This window comes from Grammomys surdaster, unplaced genomic scaffold (genome assembly GCF_004785775.1).
Source record: "Grammomys surdaster isolate TR1022 unplaced genomic scaffold, NIH_TR_1.0 125372, whole genome shotgun sequence".
Taxonomy (NCBI): Eukaryota; Metazoa; Chordata; class Mammalia; order Rodentia; family Muridae; genus Grammomys; species Grammomys surdaster.
In genome coordinates, this window is record NW_021620244.1 from 1,151,427 (window position 1) to 1,165,598 (window position 14,172).

The following is a 14,172-nucleotide window of genomic DNA, read 5'->3' on the forward strand; positions in this document are numbered from 1 at the left end:
GTCACAGCCCAGATGAGCCAGCTAGAATTGCAGCAAGCTGCTTTGGAGGGGCTGGCCCTACCACATGATCTTGCAATACAGACAGCACCCTTCTACCAGCCTGGTTTTGGCAAACCACAAGTGGACAGAACCAGAGATGGGCTCAGAAACAGGCAACAGCGAATGTCAAAGTCACCACCACCCATGCACCGAGGAAATTCTTCTTCCTCACCTCCTACTGCCTCCACCACAAACATGCTTTCTCCTTCCTTCACCCCTATCTCAGTGATCCGGAAGATGTATGAAAGCAGAGAGGAAAGCAAGGAGGAAATAGCACCTGGAACAGTGGTTCCTAGTGATGGTAAAGAGGATACTCAGAAGGCCAGCAAAGAGAACCTGCTGTCATCCAATCCCATACCCAATACTGATCAAGACTCTTCTCCGACAACAAATCCTAAGCTTTCAACATTACAGCGGTCTTCATGCTCCACCCCACTGTCCCAGACCAACCGTTATACCAAAGAACAAGATTATCAACCTAAAGGAGCTGGGAGGAAAACACCTACCTTGGCATCCCCAGTCCCAAGAACACCTTTTCTCCGTCCTACCCACCAAGTTCCCCTTGTCCCTCATGTTCCTATTGTTCAACCTGCGCACCAGCTTCACCTAGGATTAGTCCAAAGGTTGATAGCCCAAGGGGTACATCCAGAGCATCTTCCAAGTTTGCTCCAAGCTGGTGTGCTTCCTCCTGGGATAGACATGGCTCCTTTACAGGGACTATCTGGCCCACTCCTGGATAACCCTTGTACCCTTTGGTCTCTGCTGCTAGTCACCCTCTCCTAAACCCTCGTCTCTGCATTTGGCAGTGATGCAGCAGCAGCTACAGCACTCAATTCTGCATCCTCCAGTCTAGTCCCCAGGCAGCAGCTATCAACGTTCAATCTCCTCAGAATGTACCTCGCCGGTCCAGCCTGCCCCACATGCACTCCCAGATGAAGCATCGCACCAAGCTCCCCTGTGGGCCTTGCCAAATGGTTTGGCTCAGATGTGCTACAGCAGCCTCTGCCCTCCATGCCCACCAAAGTCATCAGTGTAGATGAACTGGAATATAGACAGTGAAGAGGGCAGGCTGGCTCACCCATTCCTGGACCTGTGGTAACACTCTGGTCATGACTCTCATTCCCCATCTTTGTAATGGGCTTTTACATTGGAGCACGCTGTGTGAAGATGTTAGGGGATCCACATACCTACCATGATCTACGTTATGACAGTAGGCTGTTAAATAATCGAATGGCGCCTACATGGTTCAAATATAAGGGACACAAGATTGTCAGTCCTGGAAGTATTTCTTTTATAAAATATGTGAATGAAGTGTTGGTGTCTTCTAGAGGTGACACCTAAGGGTTCTGAGAAATAAAATGTATAGACCCTTATGTACAGACCTGTGTATAAACTTTTGTACACACAAATAAGATAGCTTTTTTTGAACTTATACATACAGCTGTACATAAAGTAACTATCAGTTAGGCCTGTGTCAACTGTTTGGATTTTTTTCACTTGTATATTTAGGACTTTTTCTTTTGGTTTATTAAAAGTTGCGCCAGGTGGTGGTGGCACACGCCTTTAATCCCAGCACTTAGGAGGCAGAGGCAGGCAGATCTCTGAGTTCGAGGCCAGCCTGGTCTACAGAGTGAGTTCCAGGACAGCCAGGGCTACACAGAGAAACCCTGTCTCGAAAAAAAAACAAAACGAAGAAGAAGAAGAAGAAGAAGAAGAAGAAGAAGAAGAAGAAGAAGAAGAAGAAGAAGAAGAAAAAGAAAAGGAGGAGGAGGAGGAGGAGGAGGAGGAGGAGGAGGAGGAGGAGGAGAAAAGTTGCATATGCCACGTGTGTGAATGATAAAAAAAAAAAACAAGATGTCTTCATTTTTAATAGGTGAATAATATACCATTGCATAAACCACATTTTCTGTACTAATTTTTCTGTTGCAGGATATCTGAGTTGTTTCCACCATCTGGCTATCATAGACAAGGCCACAATGAACATAGTGGAGGACATTCCCCTGTGGCATGGTGGAGCATCTTTTGAGTATATGCCCAAGAGTGGTATAGCTGGGTCTTCAGGTAGATCTATCTCCAAATTTCTGAGGAACCTCCAGAATGATTTCCAGAATGGTTGTACCAATTTGCAAACCCACCAGCAAATGGAGGAGTGTTCCTCTTTCTCCACATTCTCACCAACATGTGCTATCACCTGAGTTAGCCACCTTAGCCATTTTGATTGGTTTAAGATGGAATCTCAGAGTCATTTTAATTTGCATTTCCCTAATGACTAAGGACTTTGAACATTTAAGTGCTTCTCACCCATTTGAGATTTGGAGGTTAGCTTTTTGAGTTCTTTATATATTTTGGATATTAGCTCTCTATCAGATGTGGAGTTAGTGAAGATTTTTTTCCCCAATCTGTAGGTTGCCAATTTGTCCTATTGATTATATCCTTTGCCTTACAAAAGCTTTTCAGTTTCATGAGGTCTCATTTATCAATTCTTGATGTTAGAGCCTGAGCCATTGGAGTTCTGTTTAGGAAATTTCTCCCCATGCCAATGAGTTCAAGGCTCTTTCCCACTTTCTCTTCTATTAGATTCTGTGTATCTGGCTTTATATTGAGGTCCTTGATCCACGTGGATTTGAGCTTTGTGCATGGTGAAAATATGGATTATTTTCATCTTTCTATATACCGACTGTCAGTTATACTAACACCATTTATTGAAGCTTTATACAAGGTGACAAATATGGATTTATTTTCATCTTTCTATATATCAGCTGTCAGTTATACCAATACCATTTATTGTAGATGCTTTCTTTTGTCCATTGTATATTTTTGGCTTCTTTGACAAAGATCAAGTATGTGATTTTATTTCTGGGTTTCCTATTCCATTGATCAACCTGTCTGTCTCTGTAACAAATAATGCAGTATTTATCACTATTGCTCTGTAATATAGCTTGAGGTCAGTGTTTTAGTTAGAGTTTTACTGCTGTGAACAGACACTATGACCAAGGCAGCTCTTATAAGGACAACATTTAAATGAGGCTGGCTTACAGGTTCAGAGGTTCAGTCTATTACCATCAAGACAGGAGCATGGCAGTATCCAAGCAGGCCTGGCACAGGCAGAGGTGAGTTCTACATGTTCATCTGAAGGCTACTATGAGGAGACTGGCTTCCAGGTAGCTAGGATGAGTCTCTTGTAGCCCACACCCACAGTGAGACACCTACTCCAATAGGCCTACACCTTCTAATAGTGCCATTCCTTTGGGCTGAGCATACATAAACCATTACAGTCAAGGATAGTGATTCCCCCAGAAGTTATTTTATCATTAAGAATTGTTTCTGCTTTGGGAGGCAGAGGCAGGCGGATTTCTGACTTCAAGGCCAGCCTGGTCTACAGAGTGAGTTCCAGGACAGCAAGGGCTACACAGAGAAACCCTGACTCGAAAAACCAAACCAAACCAAAAAAAAAAAAAATGTTTCTGCTATCCTGGGTTTTTTGTTTTTCCATATGAAACTGAGAATTGCTCTATCCATGACTTTGAAAAATTGTATTAAAGGCCTTCGCTATAAATCCCAATTCCAAACGCTATTCCTTGAAGAGTCTGATACAGGTTCAAATCTGTCTTTGGGAATTAGAGAACTTGGAAAAGATTGTTCTATGATTTCTAAATACTTCTTTCATATCTGGGCATATAGGTTCTTTTAGAGTCAAATGATTGACAATAAGATAATGAATACATTGCCATGATGTCCCATGGCTTTGTTTCTTCTTCTTATGGTTGTTTTTAATTCTTATTTTTTTATCTTTTTTTTGGGGGGGGGGGTTGTTTGTTTTTTGTTTTTTTGTAGACTGATAAAAGCAGTTAAGAGTGTATACTGGTCTTACAGAGGACCCCAGTTCTAGTCCCATAATGACTATCATTATCAAATCCTTTATAGCTATTCATTATCACCAGCACAGCTGCCATCAAGCCACCACAACTACTGATGTTTCCTCCAAAAATGTCATTTCCACCACAACCATCAACAAAGTGTCCAGAGTCACTTCTGTATTTTGGTGAGATGAGGCACTAGCTATCTCTTCAACAAGGAGCTTCTTACTTCACAGCCTTGGCCACTCACAGGATCATTTTTCCTGAATGACAATCTTATTCATGGATTATCAAAGCAGAGGCCTTCTTCTACTGTCCCTGTCAATCATGATTTCAAGCTCTTCAACTTTCCCACAATGCTAAATAATCACACAGCTAATATTCTTCTGTATCTTCTTTAATATCAACAAAGATCTTTTCCACAAATAAGCAGGAACCTGGTTTTTGAGGATCTTCCCTTGTTATAGAACTCTTTGAGTCTGTAATGTTTTTTAATCTGTCAGTATGACCTTGCATTCATATTTGCATTCACCTCCCCCAACAGCTAAATGAAAAACCTGACAACATCCTAGATGACATGGTGTTTGGATATGAAAGTAGATATGTGTAGTGGGTTGGCATTGCCATGTATTCAAATGCTAAATACTGGCCCCAAGATCCTCTGGTACACCAGCTTTTGATGTGTAAACCTTGCTTCCCAAGTTATCCCTGATTGGTTAATACAGATGCCTACAGCCTGGCTTGGGCTGGGCAGAAGAGTTAGAGGCAGAGCATAGGTTCAGGCAAGGACCAGGAGGAAAGTGAGAGAAAAGGAAGGGGTCACCATGCGGTAGTATGAATCATGAGTGGCCTGGTCTGGTGGAATAGGAGCAGCCCAAACAAAACACAGCAAGTAATCTCAAAGATTTTGACAGGGAAGCAGACAAAATAGCATAGAGGTTTGATATCTGCCCAGCTCTAGTGCTTCAAAGCATAGTATAAATTTAAAGGTGTCTGTGTCTTTTATTTGGGAACTAAATTATCTAAAGTGGGATAGAAACTCTTAATAGATACGAAAAGGCAACAAGGGAGTATAGTAAATCTGTAAAATAATAATGACAACAGATAAGAGTTCCCCATTGCTCAAAGTGGCTTCTCAGACATATCCATGAAGAACTTGTACAGATGTTGGGGTTCTTTAAATGGTTCTGATTTTGTTCTGGTGGCAGTGGGATGAGAACCTTTACAGATGCTTCCTCACACCTGTACACAGCAAAAAAAGAGTGAGTTAATATCTCTGGAGTCTCTAAAGTTTTCTGTGCCTAAAACTACCTCACCTATAAACTAGAACAGTTAAAATTCTTCCTTAATGCTGGATGCTTAATTTTTTTCTCTTACATAATTGTTCAATATTGAATTCTAGTGTCCCTTTTAGAAGAAGTCGTTCAGAGACATTCTTCCCAAAGATTTTCATGGTGGTAAATATACACTAGTATTTGTTAAGGTGCATTGGAAGAAATTGCCCTTAGCCAGAGGCACTACTCAAAAGGGTTAGATAGTAAGATAAAACTTAGTTATTCCTGGCACAAAGTTTTGGAAATTCTGGGGCTGAAGAAATGGCTCAGTGGTTATAAGTGTAACATGTAGCATTTGCTACCCCGCCCCCATTTAAGCTTTGAATGAACCAACACTGACCAGGTTCCCTCACCTCCATGAATGAAAGACACACACACACACATTAGCTTATTTTTTAACCTGCCTTATGGCTCAATTGCTGGGTGTTGCTAATCTCCTGGTGCTAGTGTGTCCTTCCCAATACTCTTAGCTCAGAACTCTAAATCTGCCCTCAGCTTTAGTTGAATTTTTAATCCTCTGCCTGGGGAACTGGCCTATGGCCTCTCCGCCTGAGATATCATATGGCTGATCACCTTTTCTTCCTCTGAAGCATAGAGAAGTCCTCTTTCTCTTCCTGTCTCCCCTGCCTGAAGGGACCCAGAAGTCCCGCCTTTTTCCGTCAGCTCAGCAATTAGCTGCTGTCATCTTTATTGATCAATCAAGAACCATTTTGGTAGCAGGACCTTAGCATCAGAACCACCCCTACATATGAGCTCTTACTACTCTTCCAGCAGACCTGGGTTTGATTCCCAGCACCCACATGGTGGCTCATAACCTTTTATAACAACATTTTATGGATATCTAATTCTTTGTTCTGACATTGAAGGGCACTCATGATACATAGACACACATGCAAGCAAACCATCTAAACACATAAAAAAATCGGGAAAATGTTTTGAAATTCTGCTTCCAAGTATAGTGGGAGAAGAAAGAAAGGAAAATACCATTTGTTTAGCTCTTATTTGCCTGACATTATAGCTAAAACAAAGGTTTTTACCTTGTATCACATTCTACTCAACCCAGACAGACACATATTAATCCCTTTACTTAAAGACATATAAATAGGCAGAATAATATATAGGTCAAATATTTTTCAAGAGTGAAGTCAGGAGCTAGAACTTGCTCCTGACTCCAAAGTCCAAAATTATTATTTTAAAACATAGCCTCAAATAGTAGCCAATATTTACCTCAAAGACTAAAACATATTCAAGAAGTTAACTGATAACAACACTTCTATATTTAGTTTGGATTCAACCCTTGTTGGTAAATCCTCCAAATATAAGCACATCCTTAATAGCCAGAATATAATGGGCTCCTGTGATTGCATATTTCTTCTGATGCACACTGTATTAGATTAGTCTTTATGTCTAATAAAATACGTCGTAAGTCAGTGGTATGTGTCCTCACAGGTTGGATCACTCACTCTAGAGAAAGACAGAAATTGTGGAGTTGAAACACCAGAATAGCAGAGTTGTACAAAGTCTCAAAACTGCCAAGGAGGATATACAAAGATGACATACTGGAACCACTGCTCAAGGCCTTTGTCCATCCTTCAAGTGACTACAGATCCAGAAAATATCCTGTAGACTCATGAAAGACCCTGAAGTCGCTGAAGTGACCCCCAAACAACCTCCTTCAATTAGTCCCAAATCCCCCATCAACAGAAACTCTGAGATATGCCACTATTATGATAGTATATTATAAGTCATTATAAAGTTAGAATGGCCTATTCTCTTCTAAATAAATAAGAAGGTTAATATTTGCCTCTTTCTGTGTTCTATGTTCTGTGTTGCCACATGCCTGTTTTAGTGGAGAAACCTGAAGGACTTTATTACTTTCCAAATATTATCAACTTTTGTCTGTTTTCTTAAACACTGATGTCCCTCAAAATTCAGGAGAAATAGCAAATTAAGTTAGTTCAACAATTAAATAGAAAAAATTTTTAATAAATTGATGCTTGAAGATCAAGAGAGCAAAAGAACTAATTTTGAAAGCAGAACTCAGGGCTGATGCCAGCTTCTGGCATATAGTCTCTGATATACAGCCTCTGATATATACAGCCTCTGATACAAACTACTGCTGGTTGCTTGCCTACTGTTCTACCAAATACACAAGAACCATCTGTTAATTACTACTAGAACCAGACAGAGAAAATAGATGGAGCTTCAGTTTTCTCTGTGATAGACTTCCCTTTTCCCTCCTTGTCCCTCCAATTCCTACTCCTTCCTTTCTCCCTCCCTCTTTTCCTCCCCCCTCCCTCCCTCCCTCCCTCCCTCCCTCCCTCCCTTCCTTCCTTCCTTCCTCCCTTCCTTCCTTCCTTCCTCCCTCCCTTCCTTCCTTCCATCCTTCCTTTATTTCCCCCCTTCCTTTTTATGTTCTGAGCCACAAAGTCAGTAATTAGGTCTTAAAAATGTTCCTTTGAATCTTTTTCTTTAATCAACTATATAAAAACACAACCAAAAATAATAAACAAGCAAATAATGGATGGCTATATGTGAAATAGACCATAACTTGACAATTAGCAGTATGAGGATATCAGACATTATTACAGCATACTCATTTTATTGTCAAGTATTTTATAACTACTTTTATCTATGACCCATTAAAACAATACTTTAAAATACATAGGTAGATAACTCACAATTTCTAAGTGAAGAAACAGAAGCAATTACATGAATAAATGAGTACTCCCAGCTCTATCCCTAACATTTGTAAGGGAAGACAAGAATACAAATTCAAAAAAGTTTTAAGTCAGGCTAAGACACCACTAGGTAAAATTTTTCCTATTACCAAACTTGACCAGTAATTTCATAAAAATAAAATTCCTCAAAATAAATAATATCATGAATTTCATGATTGAAAAATCATCAAATAACAGAGTGTCAAGCTAAATGAGCACTGCATGTGTCTGCAGTGTTGATAATATCTATATGAAGAATAACAGCATCTGCATTTTATTTTATAAAATATGCTTGCTTGCCTTTGGTTCATCAAAGTTACCAATTATGCTGAAATAAATTTCTCACATTTTCATAATTTTACTAGATAATATTTTAATTGCTTTTTTGAAAATTTAATACACTTACATAATATCTTCCGATCATATCTACCCATTACCATATTTTTTTTTATGTAAAAGAATTAGTATATGTCTGTCTGAGCTGATTAGAATGTGTTGCAAGGTAAAAACCTTTGTTCTGGTTTACTGCCAGGCATATAAGAGGTAAACAAATGGATTTCCTTTTCTCTTTTCTGCAGAATTTTCAAAACCTTTTTTTTCCATTTTTTATATGTATGGATATTTTGCTTATATAAATTTCAAAATAACTTTTGTTTCATTAACAAGAAATATCAGATTAAATAATCTTTCTTGTGTGAAAATTATCAAACACATCTAATTAATTGCATTTAGAGAAACGTAGTTCTGTACATAGTAGCAGCTGGAATTGTAACAATATTCTTTTTAAGTCACATTTATTTATTTATTTACTTCTTTATTTACTGTGTGTGTGTGTGTGTATGATACATAGGTAGGGGAGGAATGCCACTGTATACACATGTGGAGGTCAAAGAACAATTTACGGAAGTAGTTTCTTTCCTTCTACCACATGGGTTCCAAGGATCAAATTTAGGTTGTCAGTCTTGGCAGCAATATCCTTTACCTGCTGAGCCATCTTACACACCCTATAAAAAATTCTTAAAGCAAAACAATATGTGGTACAGATATAAACATTAGCGTCATAAATTCTGTTCAAACATTGTAACAAGTATTTATAAGATAAAGTACTATTCTCAAAATATTATACAGAATTTCAGTTTCATTAATTGGCTGTTATCCATTGTTATTTGCATAAATTCTTATGACAATATCTAAATTAACGTGGTGCTTCTTAGCTTTTGCTTTTGTATTACTCAATTTTGGAATAGCAGTAAAATGTAAATATCAGGATGATGCCAAAGTCATTTAAATTCTCTGTGGTAGAGGATCTACTTTACTCTCTAGTGGTCAGAAAGTAAAGGCAGACATGTACTGCAGGGAGAAATCAAGGCAGAGTAAATAAGCAAACCCTCCTTGGACATCCCATACATGTATTTACTCACACCAACACAGCAATAAGAATAACATAAATCTTTTTATTAAAAAAGGGATTTTTTTCAATTTTATTTATTTATTTGGAGACAGGATATCACTGGGCAGCTCTGGCTAGCATGGCGCTCATAATGTAGACCAGGCTAGTACTTAACTCACAGAAATCCTTTGACTCTGCCTCCACCATATCTGATCCAAAAGCAGAAATTTTAAGAGCATATTGTTGGGAGACAACTCTTAGCCGAAAGCTGCTATCATCTTTACAGCCATCACGAGCCATATACCCTGACAAGAGACTTGTTTTCAACAGCCCGCAACAGCTGAGTACACTCTGATAAACATCTTGTTACACTGTTTAATGCCCCCAGCTGCAAGGTGCACATGGTATCCATGGCTACAAGGCACATGACTAGTGCCTTCAGTTGAGCTTGTACACAAGGGCAAGGCACATGGTAAAGGGTATAAACACCCAGGACCTTCCTTTCAATAGGAGAGACTTGACCAGACTCTGTCTTGTATCCATCTTTTGTGTCTCTCGCCCCTCCGTCCCCACTCTCTCTCTTGCTAGACCCTGACCTGCAGACTGGAGCAGCAGAATGGACCATTATGAAGTAGCAGAACTGGCTGTTACAAAGTGGTGCCCAATGCGCGGCAGCAAGAATGAGAGACCCAGTGAGGGACATTACTGGAAGAAGGGTAGACTGAAAATTTAGAAGTGAAACAGGTGATTGCCGCAGGAAACTGCTGTGTGGAAACCAGTAGGCCATAGTAATGATAATGGGGCAAGAAATAAGTCAGACTGAACTCAACTCTCTGCTTTTGTTTTGTTGCTTGTTGTTTATGTGTGTCAATTGTCTGCTTTTGTTTCGCTGTTTCATGTTGCCTTTCATGTCCAAAAGAAAAAGAAACACATAGAATCCAAAATACGATAAAAGGTTGAAGTAATCAATTTGTCAGAGCCAGATTGTGCTGACCTAGAGGAAGAGGCAGCCAAATATTTTGACCCTGAATGGCCTTCTTCCTGAAGACCTCCTCCCTGTGCTCCTCCACCTCCAGATGCTCCTGCTATGGAGATGGCGGTTGAAGATCCCAGAAAAGAGTTGCAGGACAAAATTTCTTTTCTTAAACAACAAATAGAGTTAGAAAAACAGTATCAGGACTTAATCAGCTACAAAAATTACAGACAGGGAAGAGGTCTCGAGAGGGCAAGGAAAAATCACCCAGGTCCTAGAGTTCCTCAACCTGTAGTCCAAAGACAGCCCCTGTCCTCTGGTTTTAGTTCAGCCACAGATAAGCCAGAAGAGGGAGAGGTTAAGGTTTTCCCTGTATCAGAGACTAGAGACACTCAAGGGGTTTCATGGAGACATCACACGGGGTTTAATTTTCAAATTATTAAAGAATTAAAAAATTCAGTGTCACAATATGGTGCCACTGCTCTCTTAACTCTTGCAATCTTAGAATCTGTTGCACAGGAGTGGCTGACTCCTGGTGATCAGGATACTCTAGTGAGAGCAGTTCTTAGTGGTGGTGACCATCTTATTTGGAAATCAGAGTATCATCAGAATTGTAAAGAGACAGCTAGGAGAAACATTCAGGCAGGCAATGGTTGGTCCTTTGAAGCCTTAGTAGAAGGGCAATTTGCTTCTAGTGATAACCAGATGCAATTTGACCCAGGCTTATTCGCTCAAATTCAAAATGTGGCCATGAAGGCTTGGCGCAAACTCCCAGTAAAGGGAGACCCTGGTGCATCTTCAACCTCAGTTAGACAAGGGCCTGATGAACGATTTTCTGATTTTGTTCATCGATTAATGACAACAGCAGGGAGGATTTTTGGTAATGCAGAGGCAGGTGCAGATTATGTGAAACAACTTGCATATGAAAATGCCAATCCTGCCTGCCAAGCAGCCATTAGACCCTATAGGAAAAAGACAGACCTTACTGGCTCTATCAGACTTTGTTCTGACATAGGGCCCTCCTACCAACAGGGCTTAGATATGCTGCATCATGACATATTGGATTATATGATGGGAAGAGAGGAAAAAGGAGGGAAGAAGAAAGGGTAGTGAGAAAAGTGTGAGCAGGAGTAGGAAGGGGATTCATGTCTGAGAGTATCATTGCTGTGAAGAGACACCATGACCATGGACAGCAACTCTTATAAAGGACAACATTTAATTGGAACTGGCTTACAGTTTCAGAGGTTCAGTCCATTATCATCAATATGGGAGACTGGCAGCCTGCACACAGACGTGGTTCTGGAGAAGCAGAGTTCTACATCTTAATCCTTAGGCAGCAGAAGGAAACTGTTCCACTGGCTGTGGCTTGAACACATACATATATGGCCTCAAAGTCCACCTCCACAGTGACACACTTCCTCCAATAAGACCACACCTATTCAAATAAGGCCTCATAAAAGTACCACTCCCTATTGGCTTATTCTATCCCAGTAGCCACTGAAGTCTTAACTCATTCTAGTAATCTAGCATCAGATCAAAAGTCCAAAGCCTTATCAAAAGCAGAGATAAATAGAATTTATGGCACAGTTCATCCTGATACAAATTTTATCCATTTAGAACCCTGTGAAGGGAAAGAAGTTACTAACTTCTAAAATACAACAGTCCAGGTAGAATTAAAATTCAACAGAGTAAACAGCACAAAGAGGTTTCCAATAGGCATAAACTCCAACTGTTACTGTAAGAAGCACCAGAGCCCAGAAGAGAACAGAATGTATATTAATCCTTCAGAGGCCTCCCTGGAAGTCTTGGTTCAAAATTCTTCACAGGTCTGTGATGGGAAGAGCTGCATAGAAAACTTTAGAAATGCTTTCAGGGTCATGCACTGATTGCCTTGATGAATAGGATCCAGGCCCCTTCTATTTAGGGTGACCTCTTCAGCAGAACATCTCTTGGCCACTTCCTTAATACTCTCCCTAGTCAGTGTTTTCATTAATCTTAAGTCAGCCACAATGTTTCTAGGTTTTGTGCTTCCTTCTACAATTATAAATTCCATGGTCAAGTTGCTTGCTACTTTTCTCTGTTTATATAAGCAACCAAAAGAAGTTGAGTGCACCTTGCTACTCTGCTGCTCACTGCTGGAAGTCCAGTTCACTGAGCTTAAACACTTTTGGGCCAGCACAAACAAAGTACCCAAGGCTTTTAAACTCTGTGACAAAGATATCCTTACTGCACTCATTGCCGTGCTTTCTTCTCAGTTATTCCTGAGAGCCTGTTGTAATGACCTTTATGATCCATGCTTTGCTAATCCAGGTTTCTTCTAATCCCTAACCAACATCACCCACTCACTGAAATCTGGCTTGGTGGCCTTTATCCTGCCATTCTCTCAGGTATTTATTATATCAATGATCCATTCTTGGTAAACAATTTCTGCCATAAATTCTTTTGTGCAACTGTAACACAAGAGCACAGATTGAATAACTGATAAATAATAAAGGTTAATATTGCTCATGTTTACTCAGTACACAGTATATAAAGAACATTTTCATAATTTTACTAGATAATATTTTAATTGCTTTTTTGAAAATTTAATACACTTACATAATATCTTCCGATCATATCTACCCATTACCATTACCTCCCTCCAACTTTTCCTAGTGCCCCCATCCCATCTCCCTTCCAATTTCATGTGCTCCTTTGTTCATTAATGATTTTGAGTCAAATTAGCAATTTCCATATGTGCATGGCTATGGAGACATCAGGATTTCTTGATATTTTAATTGACCATGTACTTCTGTTACAAATCTACTCATTGTCTAAAGTCTACTTTGAGTGTTATTTGTGAAACTTGCAATAAATACAATAAAAGAGTTTCTAAATTGGGGACAATAAAGGGTGACTTCTACATTCTCCTTTGTGAAGGAATTTGAAATAAAAAAAAAAGTTGGAATTCTTAGGCTACTGATAGCTCAGTAGCTCAGTGGTCCAGTTTATGCAAACAGTTTATGAAAGAAATGTTGTCATGTCCATTCATGGAAAATCACAATCATTAATTCGAGCTGGAATCCATTTCACTAGTGTTTTCTCAGACTCTCAAAAGCATATGTTTCTCTACTCCAAAATCACTATCAAGTCAAACCTCTGATGAGTTTCTTTCCCTGTTTCAAGACAGTCTTCAAGAAATTTCTAGAGCTTGTCAGAGATGTTTCTGGTTTTGCTGGGTTTTAAAATTTATACAAAATTGTTCCATTTTATTCTATTTATTTGACTAGCAATTAACTCATAAAATATATACAATTATAAGGATTTTATTTGGCTGACCTATACATTAAAGAATCTGTGAGATAATATTCTTGTCAGTTTGTATTATTCATGATCAGCATTTAAAGTTTCATTAAATGTCTTGCATTGTAGTGCACATCCTAGCACTCAGGAGACAAAGACAACTAGATCTCTATAGGTTTCAAGCCATCCTGGTTTACATTATAGATTCAGATCCAGCCAGGGCTACATAGTGAGAATTTTCTCACAAAAACAAATAAACAACTCTGTAATACTTTAATGTACTGTGAAGGCCATGCTTAGCAGAAGTCTGCTTAATTTTATTGATTCCATGTTATTATTAATTTAAATATCTGAAATTTTTCTATTTCATTTTTAGTATCAAATATTGTTTTGTTTTCTGAACTCTTCACTTCTAAATTCTATATTTCTGTAAAACTCTTTGTTTCTTTAATGGTCTTCATTCTCAATAATATACATGATTGGTAAAATATAGCTATATTAGAGAACTGGGAATGGCTCAGTGAGTAAGATAAGAGCACTTGTGCTGTGAGTGTGTAAGCCTGAGTTAAAGCACACA

At 39.2% G+C, this 14,172-nt stretch overlaps 1 pseudogene; it reads left to right on the top strand.

Moving 5' to 3' along the window:
- Nucleotides 1-1,123, top strand: part of LOC114637717 — a 2,941-nt pseudogene extending 1,818 nt beyond the window's left edge.
- The last annotated feature ends 13,049 nt before the right edge of the window (nucleotides 1,124-14,172 follow it).